The sequence below is a fragment of the Chiloscyllium plagiosum genome, unplaced genomic scaffold (assembly GCF_037043375.1).
Source record: "Chiloscyllium plagiosum isolate Xiang-an unplaced genomic scaffold, Cpla_swu_hap1 HiC_scaffold_4, whole genome shotgun sequence".
NCBI classification, from domain to species: domain Eukaryota; kingdom Metazoa; phylum Chordata; class Chondrichthyes; order Orectolobiformes; family Hemiscylliidae; genus Chiloscyllium; species Chiloscyllium plagiosum.
In genome coordinates, this window is record NW_028270142.1 from 18651349 (window position 1) to 18664741 (window position 13393).

Below are 13393 nucleotides of genomic sequence, written 5' to 3' on the forward strand. Positions count from 1 at the left end.
GAATTGGAAAGAAAGTTGTTGAGGGTGAGGACCAGGACAGCCAGGCAGATGAGGGTGTCGGTGGAAGGGACAGCGTGAGAGGAAGAAACAGAGGGCTTAGAGACCTTCGTCATGGCAGATCGATGTGTACAGGGACTGGATGTTCACCAATCTAGTCCCAACTTTGATACTTGATCTTTGTGATAAATAGTTCGAAGCCAATCTTCACATTCACTTGGTCCATTCCCTGTTAAACCATTGTCTGCCACAACCTATTATCCATAAAAGTCCAACATATGTATGTGAAAAATGCATGGTGCACCTTCAATACCCACTGTCCGTTTAGGCTCCATCAATGTGTAATCAGGGCAAGTCAGCTGTGTGGAATTTACTGAAATGGCTTGATTACCAAGTCGGAAGATCGTGTTGCCAATAGCGTCTATACATTTCCCTGGCCCTCTTCTTTCGTTTTGCCCTTCCTTCTTCCCTTCCTTCTTGTTCATGTCCCGAGTAAAATTATTTTCTGACGGCCTATTACAATACCACAAAACGCTACCAATCTTTCCTGAAACCTCTGCCTTAATATTTTTCTGCCTCCATTCTGTAAACTCCAACCAGTCATTTGTTTGATTTTTGTATGTAGTGTCCAATCGAAAGTAGTTGAAAATATACAATGCAGCTCGTCAGCTAAATTATTTGAAAGATTTGTTTATCACAACTTGATTTTTCTCTCCAAAATAATGTTCCTAAAAGGACTACCTGCTGATTTGTGTATTGCTACAATGTTCAAATGTTCACACATACTGCTGAATTCTTCTCTGTCCAATTCTCCTCCTGTCTTTTAAAAATGTAGACCATGCTCCCAACCCCATTCCTAACCATCATTGCATTATTTTATCAATATGACATTTTTGTCTTCACTGTTGTTGACAGGATAAATCAAACTGCAATGCCTAAAACAAATGCATACATACATACAAAGCCCCTTGAGACTGCTTCACCATTTAATAAGATCATGGTTGATCCTATTGTGAACACAAATCCAGAAGTCATTTGATGAAGTGGTACATCAAATGTTATTGCAGACAATTATCACTCATTGTGTATAAGGTAGCATACTGGATAGAAGATTGGCTGGTTAATAGATACAAAGAGTTGGCAAAAATGGGTCTTTTTCAGGTGGACAGAGTGTAACAAGTACATAGAACATGGAACGTTGCAGCGCAGTACAGGCCCTTCAGTCCTCGATGTTGCGCCAATCTGTGAAATTAATCTGATGTCCATCTAACCTATACCATGTTAGCCTTCACCATCTGAGGAAAAAGGCTCTCACTGTCCACCCTATCTAACCCTCTGATTATCCAATACGTCTCGATTAAGTCACCTCTCAAACTTCTTCTCTCCAATGAAAACAGCCTCAATTCCCTCAGGCTTTCCTCATAAGATCTTCCTTCCATTCCAGGCAACATCCTAGCAAATCTCCTCTGAACTCTTTCCAAAGCTTGCACATCCTTCCTATAATGCAGTGATTAGAATTGTATGCAATACTCCAGGTGCGGCCTTACCAGTGTCTTGTATAGCTGAAGCATGACCTCGTGGCTCTGAAACTCAACCTCCCTACCAGTGAATGGCAACACACCATTTGCCTTCTTAACAATGCTGTCAACCTGGGTGGCAACTTTCAGGGATTTATACACCTGGGCACTGACATCTCTCTGTTCATCTACACTGCCAAGGATTTTACCCTTAGCCCAGTACTCTGCATTCCTGTTACTTCTTCTGAAGTGAACTACCTCACACTTCTCCGCATTAAACTCCATTTGCCACTTCTCAGCCCAGCTTTGCATCTTATCTATGTCTCTCTATAACCCACAACATCCTTCGGCATAATCCACAACTCTACCGACCTTAGTGTCATCTGCAAATTTACTAACCCAACCTTCTATGCCCACATCCAGATCACTTATAAAAATGACAAACAGCACTGGCCCCAAAACTGATCCTTGCAGCACACCACTGGTAACGGAGATCCAGGATGAACATTTCCCATCAACCACCACCCTCTGTTTTCTTTCAGCTACCCAATTTCTCATCCAAACTGCAAAATAACCTTCAATTCCAAAACTCCATATTTTGTGCAATAGCCTACCATGTGGAATCGTATCAAATGCCTTACTGAAGTCCATATACATTACATCAACCGCTTTACCTTCATCCACTTGTTTTGTCACCTTCTCAAAGAACTCAATAAGGTTAGTTAGGTATGACCTACCCATCACAAACCTGTGTTGACTATCTCTAATCAAATTATTCCTTTCCAGATAATTATAAATCCTATCTCTTTTCACCTTTTCCAACACCTTACCCACAACTGAGGTATGGCTCACTGGCCTATAATTACCAGGGCTGTCCCAGCTCCCCTTCTTAAACAAGGGAACAACATTTGCTAACATCCAGTCTTCTGGCACTACTCCTGTTGACAATGATGACATAAAGATCAAAACCAAAGGCTCTGCAATCTCCTCCCTGACTTCCCAGAGAATCTGAGGATAAATCCCATCCAGCCCAGGGTCTTATCTATTTTCAGATCTTCCAAAATTCCTAAAACCTTCTCTTTGTCAACCTCAATCCCATCTAATCTATTAGTCTGGATCTCCATGTTCTCACGAACATTGCTCTTTTCCAATGTGAATACTGACAAAAAGTATTCATTAACCCCTATGTCTCAGAGCTCACACACAACTTCCCATTACTATCTTTGATTGGCCCTAGTCTTACTCTAGTCATTCTTTTATTCCTGATATACCTATAGAAGGCCTTAGGGTTTTCTTTGATCCTATCTGCCAATAACTTCTCATGTCCCTTCCTTGCTCTTCTTAGCACTCTCTTTAGATCTTTTCTGGCTAACTTGTAACTCTCAAGCTCCCTAACTGAGCCTTCATGCCTCATCCTCACATAAACCTTCTTCTTTTTCTTGACAAGAGCTTCAACTTCTTAAGTAAACCATGGTTCCCTCTCTCAACAACTACCTCCCTGCCTGGTAGGTATATACTTATCAAGCTGTTCCTTGAATAAGCTCCACATTTCAAGTGTGTCCATCCCTTGAGGTTCCTTCCCTATCCTATGCAACCCAAATCTTGCCTAATTACAACATAATTGCCTTTCCCCCAGTTATACCTCTTTCCCTGTGGTGTAAACATATCCCTGCCCATTGCTATTGTAAACATAACCGAATTGTGGTCACTATCACCTAAGTGCTCACCTACTTCCAAATCTAACATTTGGCTGGATTTATTTCCCAGTACCAATATGGCATCGCCCCTTGTTGGCATGTCTATATATTGTGTCAGAAAACCCTCCTGCACACATTGAACAAAAACTGACCCATCTAAACTACCTGAACTATAGTATTCCAGTAAATATTGGTGAAGTTAAAATCCCCCATAACAACTACCCTGTTACTCACGTTCCTATTGAGAATCATAGAACATAGAAAAGTACAGCACAGAACAGGCCCTTTGGCCCACGATGCTGTGCCAAGGAATATTCCTAATCTAACATAAAATAACCGAATCTACGCATCCCTCAATTCACTGCTATCCATGTGCATGTCCAGCAGTCGCTTAAATGTCCCTAATGACTCTGCTTCCACCACGACTGCTGGCAATGCATTCCCTGCATTGACAAATCTCTGCATAAAGAACATACCTCTGAAGTCTCCTCTATACCTTCCTCCTAATATCTTAAAATGATGACCCCACGTGCCAGTCAATTCTGCCCTGGGGAAAAGTGTCTGGCTATTGACTCTATCCAAGCCTCTCATTACCTCGATCAGGTCACATCTCTTCCTCCTCCTCTCCAGAGAGAAAAATCCGAGATTGGTCAACTTCTCTTCATAAGACAAGCCTTCCAGTCCAGGCAACATCCTGGTAAACCTTCTTTGCACCCTCTCCAAAGCCTCTATCTTTCCTATAGTAAGGCAACCAGAACTGGACACAGTATTTCAAGTGTGGTCTCACCAGGGTCTTGTAGAGCTGCAGCAAAACCTTGCGGCTCTTAAACTCAATCCCCCGTTAATGAAAGCCAAAACACCAAATGCTTTCTTAACAACCCTATCCACTTGGGTGGCAACTTTGAGAGATCTATGCACTTGAATACCAAGATCCCTCTGTTCCTCCACACTGCCAAGAATCCTGTCTTTAATCCTATATTCAACATTCAAGTTCGACCCTCCAAAATGCATCACTTCACATTTATCAAGGTTGAATTCCATCTGCCATTTCTCAGCCCAGCTCTACATCCTGTCTATGTCGCACTGCAGCCTGCAATAGCCCTCTATACTATCAAAGGTACCTCCTACCTTTGTGTCATCAGCAAATTTACTAACCCACCCCTCAACCTCCTCATCCAAGTCATTTATAAAAACTACAAAGAGCAGAGGCCCAAGAACAGAGCCCTGTGGGACACCACTCACCACTGTCCTCCAGGCAGAATACTTTCCATCTACAACCACTTTCTGCCTTCTGTCAGCTAACCAATTCTGAATCCAGACAGCCAAATCTCCCTGTATCCAATACTTCTTGACTTTAAGAATGAGCCTACCATGGGGAACCTTATCAAATGCCTTGCTGAAGTCCACATACACCACATCCATTGCTCGACCTTCGTCAACCTGTCTCATCACCTCCTCAAAGAACTCAATAAGATTTGTGAAGCACGACCTGCCCCTCACAAAGCCATGCTGACTGCCTTTAATCACTCTATTCTCTTCCAAATAGTCATAAATCCTATCCCTCAGAATTCTTTCCAAAACTTTGCTGACCATAGACGCACGACTGACTGGTCTGTAATTGCCAGGGATTTCCCTATTACTCTTGAAAAGAAGAACAACATTCGCCTCCCTCCAATCCTCCAGTACGACTCCCGTGGAGAATGAGGAGGCAAAGATCTTTGCCAGTGGCTTAGCAACCTTCTTTCCTGCTTCCCAGAATAGCCTAGAACAAATCTGGTCTGGCCTTGGGGACCTATCAATCTTAATGTTTGCCAAAATTTCCAGCACATCAACTTCATCAATCTTGATCTATTCAAGCCTGTTTCCCAGCTCCTTGAAGTTCTCATTCACAACAAGGTCCCTTTCATTAGTGAAAACTGAAGCAAAAAACTCCTTTAGGGCTTCCACTATCTGCTCAGACTCCAAGCACACGTTCCCTACACTATCCCTGACCAGCCTGACCTTCTCCCTGATCATTCTTTTATTCCTCAGGTATGAGTAAAATGCCTTTGGGTTCTCCCTAATCCTTCCTGCCAAGCCTTTCTTGTGCCCCCTCCTGGCTCTCCTCAGTCCATTTCTGAGTTCCTTTCTAGCAAGCCTGTAATCGTCTAAAGCTGTCCTAGATCCTTGCTTCTTTCACCTTACATGAGCTGTATTCTTCGTTTTGACGAGAAGCTCCTCTGTTCTTGTAATCAAGGCTCCTTAATCTTACTCATTCTTGTCTGTCTCAGAGGAACAAATTTGTGCATCACTCACAACAACTGCTCCTTAGCAGCCTCCACTTTTCTGTTGAGCCCTTTCTGTGGAACAATTGCTCCCAATCTGTACTTCCCAACTCCTGTCTGATAGCATCATAATTTCATATTCCCCAATTAAATATCTTCCCTTGGTAACTGCTCCTTTCCCTCTCCAAGGCTACAGTAAATGTGAGGCAGTTATGGTCACTGTCACCAAAGTGTTCTCCCACTGTGAGATCTGACACCTCTCCTGGCTCATTGCCGAGCACCAAATCCAAAATGGCCTCCCTCCTCGTCGACCTGCCTACATACTGAGTAAGGAAATCCTCCTGAACACACCTGACAAAAATGGCTCCATCCAAACCATCTGTACTAAGGAGCTTCCAGTCAATACTGGGAAAGTTGAAGTCACCCATAACAACAACCCTGCTACATCTGCATTTTTCCAAAATCTGCCAGCCTATGAGTTCTTCGATCTCCCTACTGCTATTAGAGGGTCTGTTGAAAACCCCCAATGAGGTGGCTACTCCCTTGCTGTTCCTCACTTCCACCCATACTGATTAAGCAGACAAACCTTCCTCGACAACCTTTGTTTCTGTAGCTGTGATGCACTGTCTGATTAGCAAAGCTACACCCCCTCCCCTTTTTCTCCGCTCCCTGTTCTTTTTAAATGTTCTAAACCCTGGAACATCTAGCAACCACTCCTGCCCCTGTGAAACCCCCATCTCAGTTATGGCCACAACATCATTGTCCCAAATACTGATCCATGTCTTAAGTTCATCACTCTTATTTCTGACACTCCTTGCGTTAAAGCAGACACACTTTCACCGATCTCTTTGTTTCACCACGTGAAAAACCTTCCTGATAGATTCACTACATCCTGCCACTGCCCATCTACAACTACCCCCATCTCAGATATCTAGCTCTGGTTCCCACCCCCCCCCCCCCCCCCCCCCCCTGCAAAACTAGTTTAAACCTTCTCGAACCACACGAACAAATCTCCAACCCAGGACATTTATGCCCCTCCAGTTCAGGTGCAACCCGTCCTTCATGTACAGGTCCCACCTTTCCCAGAAGGCATCCCAATGGTCTAAGTATCTGAAGCCCTCCCTCCTGCACCAGCCTCGCAGCCACGTGTTAAGCTGCACTCACTGCATGTTCCTCACCTCACTGTCTCGTGGCACCAGTAACAAACCTGAGATTACCACTCTACTTGTCCTGCTCTTCAGCTTCCAACCTAACTCTCTATAGTCACTTTTCAGATCCTCAATCCCTTTCCTGGCTATATCATTGGTGCCAATATGTACCACGATTTCTGGCTGCTCACTCTTCCCTTTCAGAATCTTGTAAACCCGATCAGCAACATCCCGGACCCACTTAAAAACTTCCTGGCAGCCCTCGCTTCTCTCCATCCTCTCTTCTCGCTGCTATGTTCAAAATGGAGGCCTGACTCTCGAGGTAAGTCCCTTTTTAAGTGGAAAAAACAGACTTACCAGGCAGCCCTCGCTTCTCTCTGCCCTCTCTCCTCGCCACTCTGTTCAAAGAATCATCTTTGCCATCCTTTCCTCTACATCTCTGGAACAATTCGGAGGCCTATAGAAAATTCCCAACAGAGTGACCTCTCCTTTCTTGTTTCTAACCTCAGACCAAACTACCTCAATGGATGAATCCTCAAACATTATCTCAGCTGCTGTAATACTATCCTTGATTAACAATGCCACTCCCACACCTCTTTTACCATCTTCTGCGTTCTTGCTGAAACATCTAAATCCTGGAATCTACAACAAACATTCCTGTCCCTCCTGTAGCCATGTCACTGAAATGGCCACAACATCAATATCCCAGGTACCAATCCACGCTGCAAGTTAACCACCTTACTCCGGATGCTCCTGGCATTGAAGTACAAACGTTTCGAGCCAACCTCCTTATTGCTGGTGCCTTCTTGCGACCTTGTAAACCTATCCCTCTACAATTCAGGTTCCTATCCCCCTGCTGTATTAGCTTAAACACCCCCAAAGAGCATTAGCAAACATCCCCCCCCAGGATATTGGTATCCCTCTGGTTCAGGTGAAGACCATCCTGTTTGTAGAGGTCCCATCTTCCCCAGAATGAGCTCCAATTATCCAGGAATCCAAAACCTTCCCTCCTGCATCATCCCTGCAGCCCATGCTTTCAGCTCCGCTCTCTCCCTGTTCCTCGCTTCACAAGCACATGGCACGAGCAACAAACCAGAGATAACAACTCTGTTTGTGCTAGCTCTAAGCTTCCACCCTAGCTTCCTGAATTTCTGCCTTAGATCACCACCTTTCTTCCTATCTATGTCATTGGTGCTTATGTGGACCACAACTTGGGGATACTCCCCCTCCCCCTCAAGGATCCCGAAAACATGATCAGAGACATCACGACCCCCTACACCTCGAAGGCAACACACCAATCGTGAGACTCTCTCAATCCCACAAAACTTCCTATCTGTCCCCCTAAGTGTGGAGTCCCTAGTGACTCCTCTTCCCCCTTCCCCTCTGCGCAATGGGGACAGACTCTGCGCAAAGACCTGTGCCCCATAGCTTACCCCTGGTGATTCCCCCCCCCCCAACAGTATCCAAAGTTGTACACTTGTTGTTGAGCGGAATCACCACAGGAGATCCCTGCACTGCCTGCTGGTTCCCTTTCCTATGCCTGACGGTAACCCATCTACCTTCTTCACGTGGCTGTGGAGTAACTACTTCCCTGTAACCCCTCTCAGTAACCCCCTCTGCCTCCCAAATGATCCGAAGTTCATCCAGCTCCAGCTCCAGTTCCCCAACACAATTCTCGAGGAGCTGGAGTTGGGTGCACTGCCCACAAATGAAGTCAGCAGGGACACTATAGGTGACCCTTACCTCCCACATACTGCAGGAGGAACATTCAACTGCCCTAACCTCCATTCCCACTATTCCAAATTCCCAAATAGACAGCTAAAAAAATGAAACACAAAAGAAAACACTTGTCACCTTCCCAACCGATGCACAGAACGTTTTTTTTATTAGAAGACGAGGATGGGTGGGAGACACTACCTGAGTTGTGTTTCAGGTAAAGCAACCACCCAAATATGTAACCTCGTGACCTCGCCGACTGCCTCCAGGAACTGAAGTGGTGTGTCAAAGGGATTAGTGTTGGGATGTCAACTGTTTATAGTTTACACAAATTGCCCAGATGAAGCAGTGGAAGGTATTGTTGCCAATTTGCTAATGACACTAAGATAGCTCGGAAAGTAAATGTGAAGAGAACACAAAGAAGCTACCAAGGGTTTTAGGTAAGTTTAGTGAGTTGGCAAAGATCTCGCAAAAGGAGTAGTTAGATGTGAAGAGGATGTTTCATCTTACGGAGGTCACTGTTTAAAAATAATATGGTTGCCTATTTAAAACAGAGACAAAGTGGAATTCATTTTGTTTTGTTTAGAACTGTTTTTGTTGTGGAATTCTTATTATTACATTTGAGAACACCAGGAACAAGAGCAGGAGTTTTATTATGGAGGTGTTCCGTCTACTAACAACAAGGTTTGGCTCAACTGCTTCCTACCCAGAACGGCCAATGATGTCATCATGACATCACATGGTCAGATTCTTAAAGTGACAGTCCATGATATTTAGTAAAGAAATGACACTTTTCACAGCAGGTGATGAGTCTTTAGAACACTCTGTTGCTCACATTCTGCCCAATACTACTCCTCATTGCTTCCCTGTCCAACTCGCTCACTCACCATTTTGCTGCTTTCTCTCCTGAAACCTGGGTTTGACTGAGGGGTTCGAAGGTATTCAGCAAGAGGGAGGATGCAAATAAAACAGTGAAGCAGAAGAGTGGGGCAGGGAAATAATGAGTAGAGTATGTCAGAGAATGAGGGCAGCCACCCCAAAATGGCACTGATTGGGTCATGCACTAGCAAGATTTAATCTAATGGGAATCAAGGAAAACAAGCTTTCCACTAGTTGGATCACACCAAGAACAAAAGTAGATGCTTATGATTTTTGGAGGTCAGTCATCTGAGTCCCAGTGTATCGCCACAGGCTCTTCCTCAGGGTGGTGTTCTAGATGTAGCTATCTTCAGTTCTTTCATCATTGAACTTCCTCCACAAAACAGCCAAAGGTAGAGATATTTGATTATAATTGCAGAGTCTTTGGTGCCATTTACAGCTCCTCATACACTGAAGCAGTTTGTACTGGTCTGTAGCAAGTATTGTACATGAATCAATCTTGTGTTAGTAATTTGCAAATAACATTTGCACAACAGAAGTGGCAAGCGATGACCATCTCCAACAAGATCACATTTAGCCGTTTCCCCTTGATGTCCAGGGGCATTTTCATCACATGGAATTCTTAGCAAGTAACTTCCTGACTCTTCAGTCTGTCCGCCATTTGCAAGACATAAGTCTGAGTCCGTTGGAATTCTCTCCACTTATCTACATAAGTGAATTCTCAAAAACATTCAAGGTACTCAGCACCATGCAGGATAGAGTGGCAGCACATTAAACCTTCATTTCTTCACTGCTGCACAATGGCAACAATTTGCATCATTTGCAAAGTGTACTGCAGAAGTTTGCCAAGGGCCTTTCAACAGTGCCTTCCAAACCCACAAGCTCTAGCCTCAAGAAGGACAAGCACAGCATACACACGGGAACACCATCATCTACAAGTTCCCATCCAAGTCATGCACCAACCTGACTTGGAAAGCTACTACTGCTCCTTCAGTGTCACTGGTTCAAGATCCTGGAACTCACTTGCTAACATCACTGCTATGTCTGCACTACATAGGTTTCAGCAGTTCAAGAAAGTGGCTCACCGTTACCTTCCTAAAGCTAACTACAGATGAATAATAAATGCTGACCATGCTAATGACACTTAAATCCTATAAACAACAATAAAAATCTGCACTCCAGTGGGTTGACAGTCTGCAGCTGATATGTATCAGTAAAGATGAATAGCTCTCAGTAAAAAGAAATACACAGACTGTTCAATTCTCTTGGAGTTGATACTTCATCCTTCTTGAACCCTATTAATGTCTTTTTATTCTAATTATATAGTAGAGGTCACTTCAGAAGCTATGAAGATGTCATCAATTACTCCATTTTGGCCTTTAGCTCTTGGACAGATCTAGATGATATGAGCAGACTAGCTGTGAATTAAAAAGTTGTATAAAAAATTTCTTTCGGGGTAACGTTTTTAACAATGGTTCATGTGTGGAATGAACTTCTCAAGGGAGTGGTGGATACGGGCACACTTAGAACATTTAAAAGACATTTGGATAATTACATAAATAAGAAATGTTTGAAGGGATATGGGTTAGGTTGGACTAAATTAATTTGGGACTACACATGGACTGGTTGGACCACAGGGTCTGTTTCTGTGCTGTATGACTCTATAAATACTCCGACCTACATTACTACTTGTAAGCTGACACAGCTTTCTCCTTAATGCTGAAATGGTTCCAGTATTAGTTGGTTTCTGTTACCCCAGCTTGCTTAATTATCAAGTATTTCCAATTAGAAATGTGAAACCACCCAGCCAGCATGCTGTAACACAAAAGAAACATATATCCTTACAGATATAGTAGTGTCAACTCTCAGTATTAATGGATTTTCTGTGTTTCATAAACAAATGGGTGAATGAATGGGCTATTTGAATTGAAAATATACTCGGTATTAATTTGACATGATGACACGAAATTTGCTGCAGAAGATTAAAAATATTAATCCTTAAAATGAAAACCATCCATCAACTTTTGAAAAGGATGGTATACTCTGTGATTTGCCAGTTGCCATTAATAACTAGAAGATGTATGCATTTTCATTGTTTCCTAACCTTTCCTAACCTCATGAGTTTCTAGATATTGCTGCATGTGTGCACGTTAATAATCCCAGAGAAAGTTAAAGTTAACATAATATGTCATAAATACCACGTAATAAGAAGATCTAGATTTATGCAATGTGATCAATTTTTCTGGTTCAGAAAGGCAGTGGAGATACAGCCGAACACATAGTAAATTGTTGACATTTGAGATTTTGAAAACATGCAATGATTTTTCGTAACATCTTACTTTCTTTTCTCCTCCCTGCTATTTTTCTCTCCCTTTCCAGAATGTATACATTGGAAAAATATTGCGATTTCCTGGAAAGAAACAAGGTTAATATTGAAAAGTCTTTTTTTTATTATTTTAAACTTTGCTGCTGAAGCATTTGCAAGTCATTGTTGCTCGACAGGCATTTTCACAAACTCACAGACTCCCTACTGTGCAGAACGATACCATTCAGCCCATCGAGTCTGCAAAGACCCACTCGATCCCTGGGAACCTTCACAAGATTCTTAACCATTGCTAACCCACCAAGCCTGCGTATCTTTGGACTGGAAACCAGAGCACCCGGAGAAAACACACCCAGACACAGAGAGAACATGCAATATGTATACACATAGTCGCCCAAGGCTGGAATCGAACCTGCATCCTTGACACTGTGAGGCAGCAGTGCTAATCTTACTTCCTGAGCCTCATCGCATGTTGAGCCATTATAATGATCCATTCTGATGTGAAAAGTTTCATTTCCTTTTTCTGGAAGATATTGATTTATTACGTTAATATTCCAACATGTTCAATACAAAATCAAAACAACATCGGTCTTCACCTGGTTGGAGACCCCAAAGTGATTAAACTGTGAGTAACAACCAGAAGCGTCTGAGTGTGGCATGGAATTCATTTTCCTCTCCCTGCGCCAGTCCAACCTTTATCCAGGGACTAAAAGCTTACCCTGGAATTGCAGGCAAACTATGTAATGGTCAGTGAGCAATATAACACCCCACTCCACCAAATTTCAGACTGAAATGCTTCTTAATGCAATCTGCTTCACATAATTGTCAAACATTTAATTGACACATTTTTCTTACTAATATCATAGAATTTATTGAATCCTAGAAATTTACAGAAGCAGAAGAAATTAGTTAAGGCATGTATTTTGTATGATTTCTTAACCACCTTATTGACTTGCCCAGATGCCTTCAGGGATGAATGGATATGGACTTCATACACTCCCATACACTTCCCAGAACCTACCATTTATTATGTACTCTTGGCTGTTTGCTTTCACCTCCCCCAACAAAAATGTCAGCTCCCACTTGGCTGCATTCCATTCCATTTGCCACTTCTCTGCACATCTGACCAGACTACTGATATCTTACTGCATTCTATAACTTTCTTCTCCACTATCTACCACATTTTTCTAATTTTTGAATTATCTCAAAACTTTGTAATCATGTCCACAATGAATTAAATGTAAATCATTGTGATGCATCACAAAAACCTAGGCTACATAGATCTGCATTGGAAACAGCCTTCCTGTAACAAAAACTCTGATTAATTTCTATGAATTGACACTGAGCTAATTTTGAATCAGAATTGCTGTTTTCCCCTGGATCCCATGAGCTCTTAGGGTGGCATGGTGGCTTAGTGGTCAACACTGTTGCTTCACAGCGCCAGGGACCTGGGTTCAATTCCAGTCTCAGATGTCTGTCTGTGTGGAGATTGCACATTCTCCCTGTGTCTGTGTGGGTTTCCTCCCGACACTCTAGATTTCTCCTGCAGTCCAAGGATGTGCAGGTTAGGTGGATTGGCCATGCTGAATTGCCCATTGTGTCCAGGGATGTGTAGGTTAGGCAGATTATAGGGATGGGGTGGTGGGCCTGGGTGGGATGATCTTCAGAGGGTCAGGATGGACTAAGTGGCCTACTTCCACGCTGTAGGGATTTTATGCTTCTTATTTTTCAGGCCCACATTAATACACATTAATACACATTAATTTCAAAATTTTTAAATTAGTTCAGGAAATACTTTCTAAAACTACTTTAGAAATGTTTTTGGTTTCTTAGGTACTTTTCACCTGCAAGT

At 42.9% G+C, this 13393-nt stretch overlaps 1 long non-coding RNA gene across 1 annotated transcript in view; it reads right to left on the bottom strand.

Moving 5' to 3' along the window:
- LOC148150085 (uncharacterized) overlaps positions 1 to 13393 on the bottom strand; it is a 59953-nt gene that overhangs the window by 18542 nt on the left and 28018 nt on the right. Inside the window, exon 2 of the long non-coding RNA XR_015756818.1 lies at positions 11558 to 11628. This is a non-coding gene — a long non-coding RNA (uncharacterized LOC148150085). The remainder of the gene's footprint in view (positions 1 to 11557; positions 11629 to 13393) is intronic.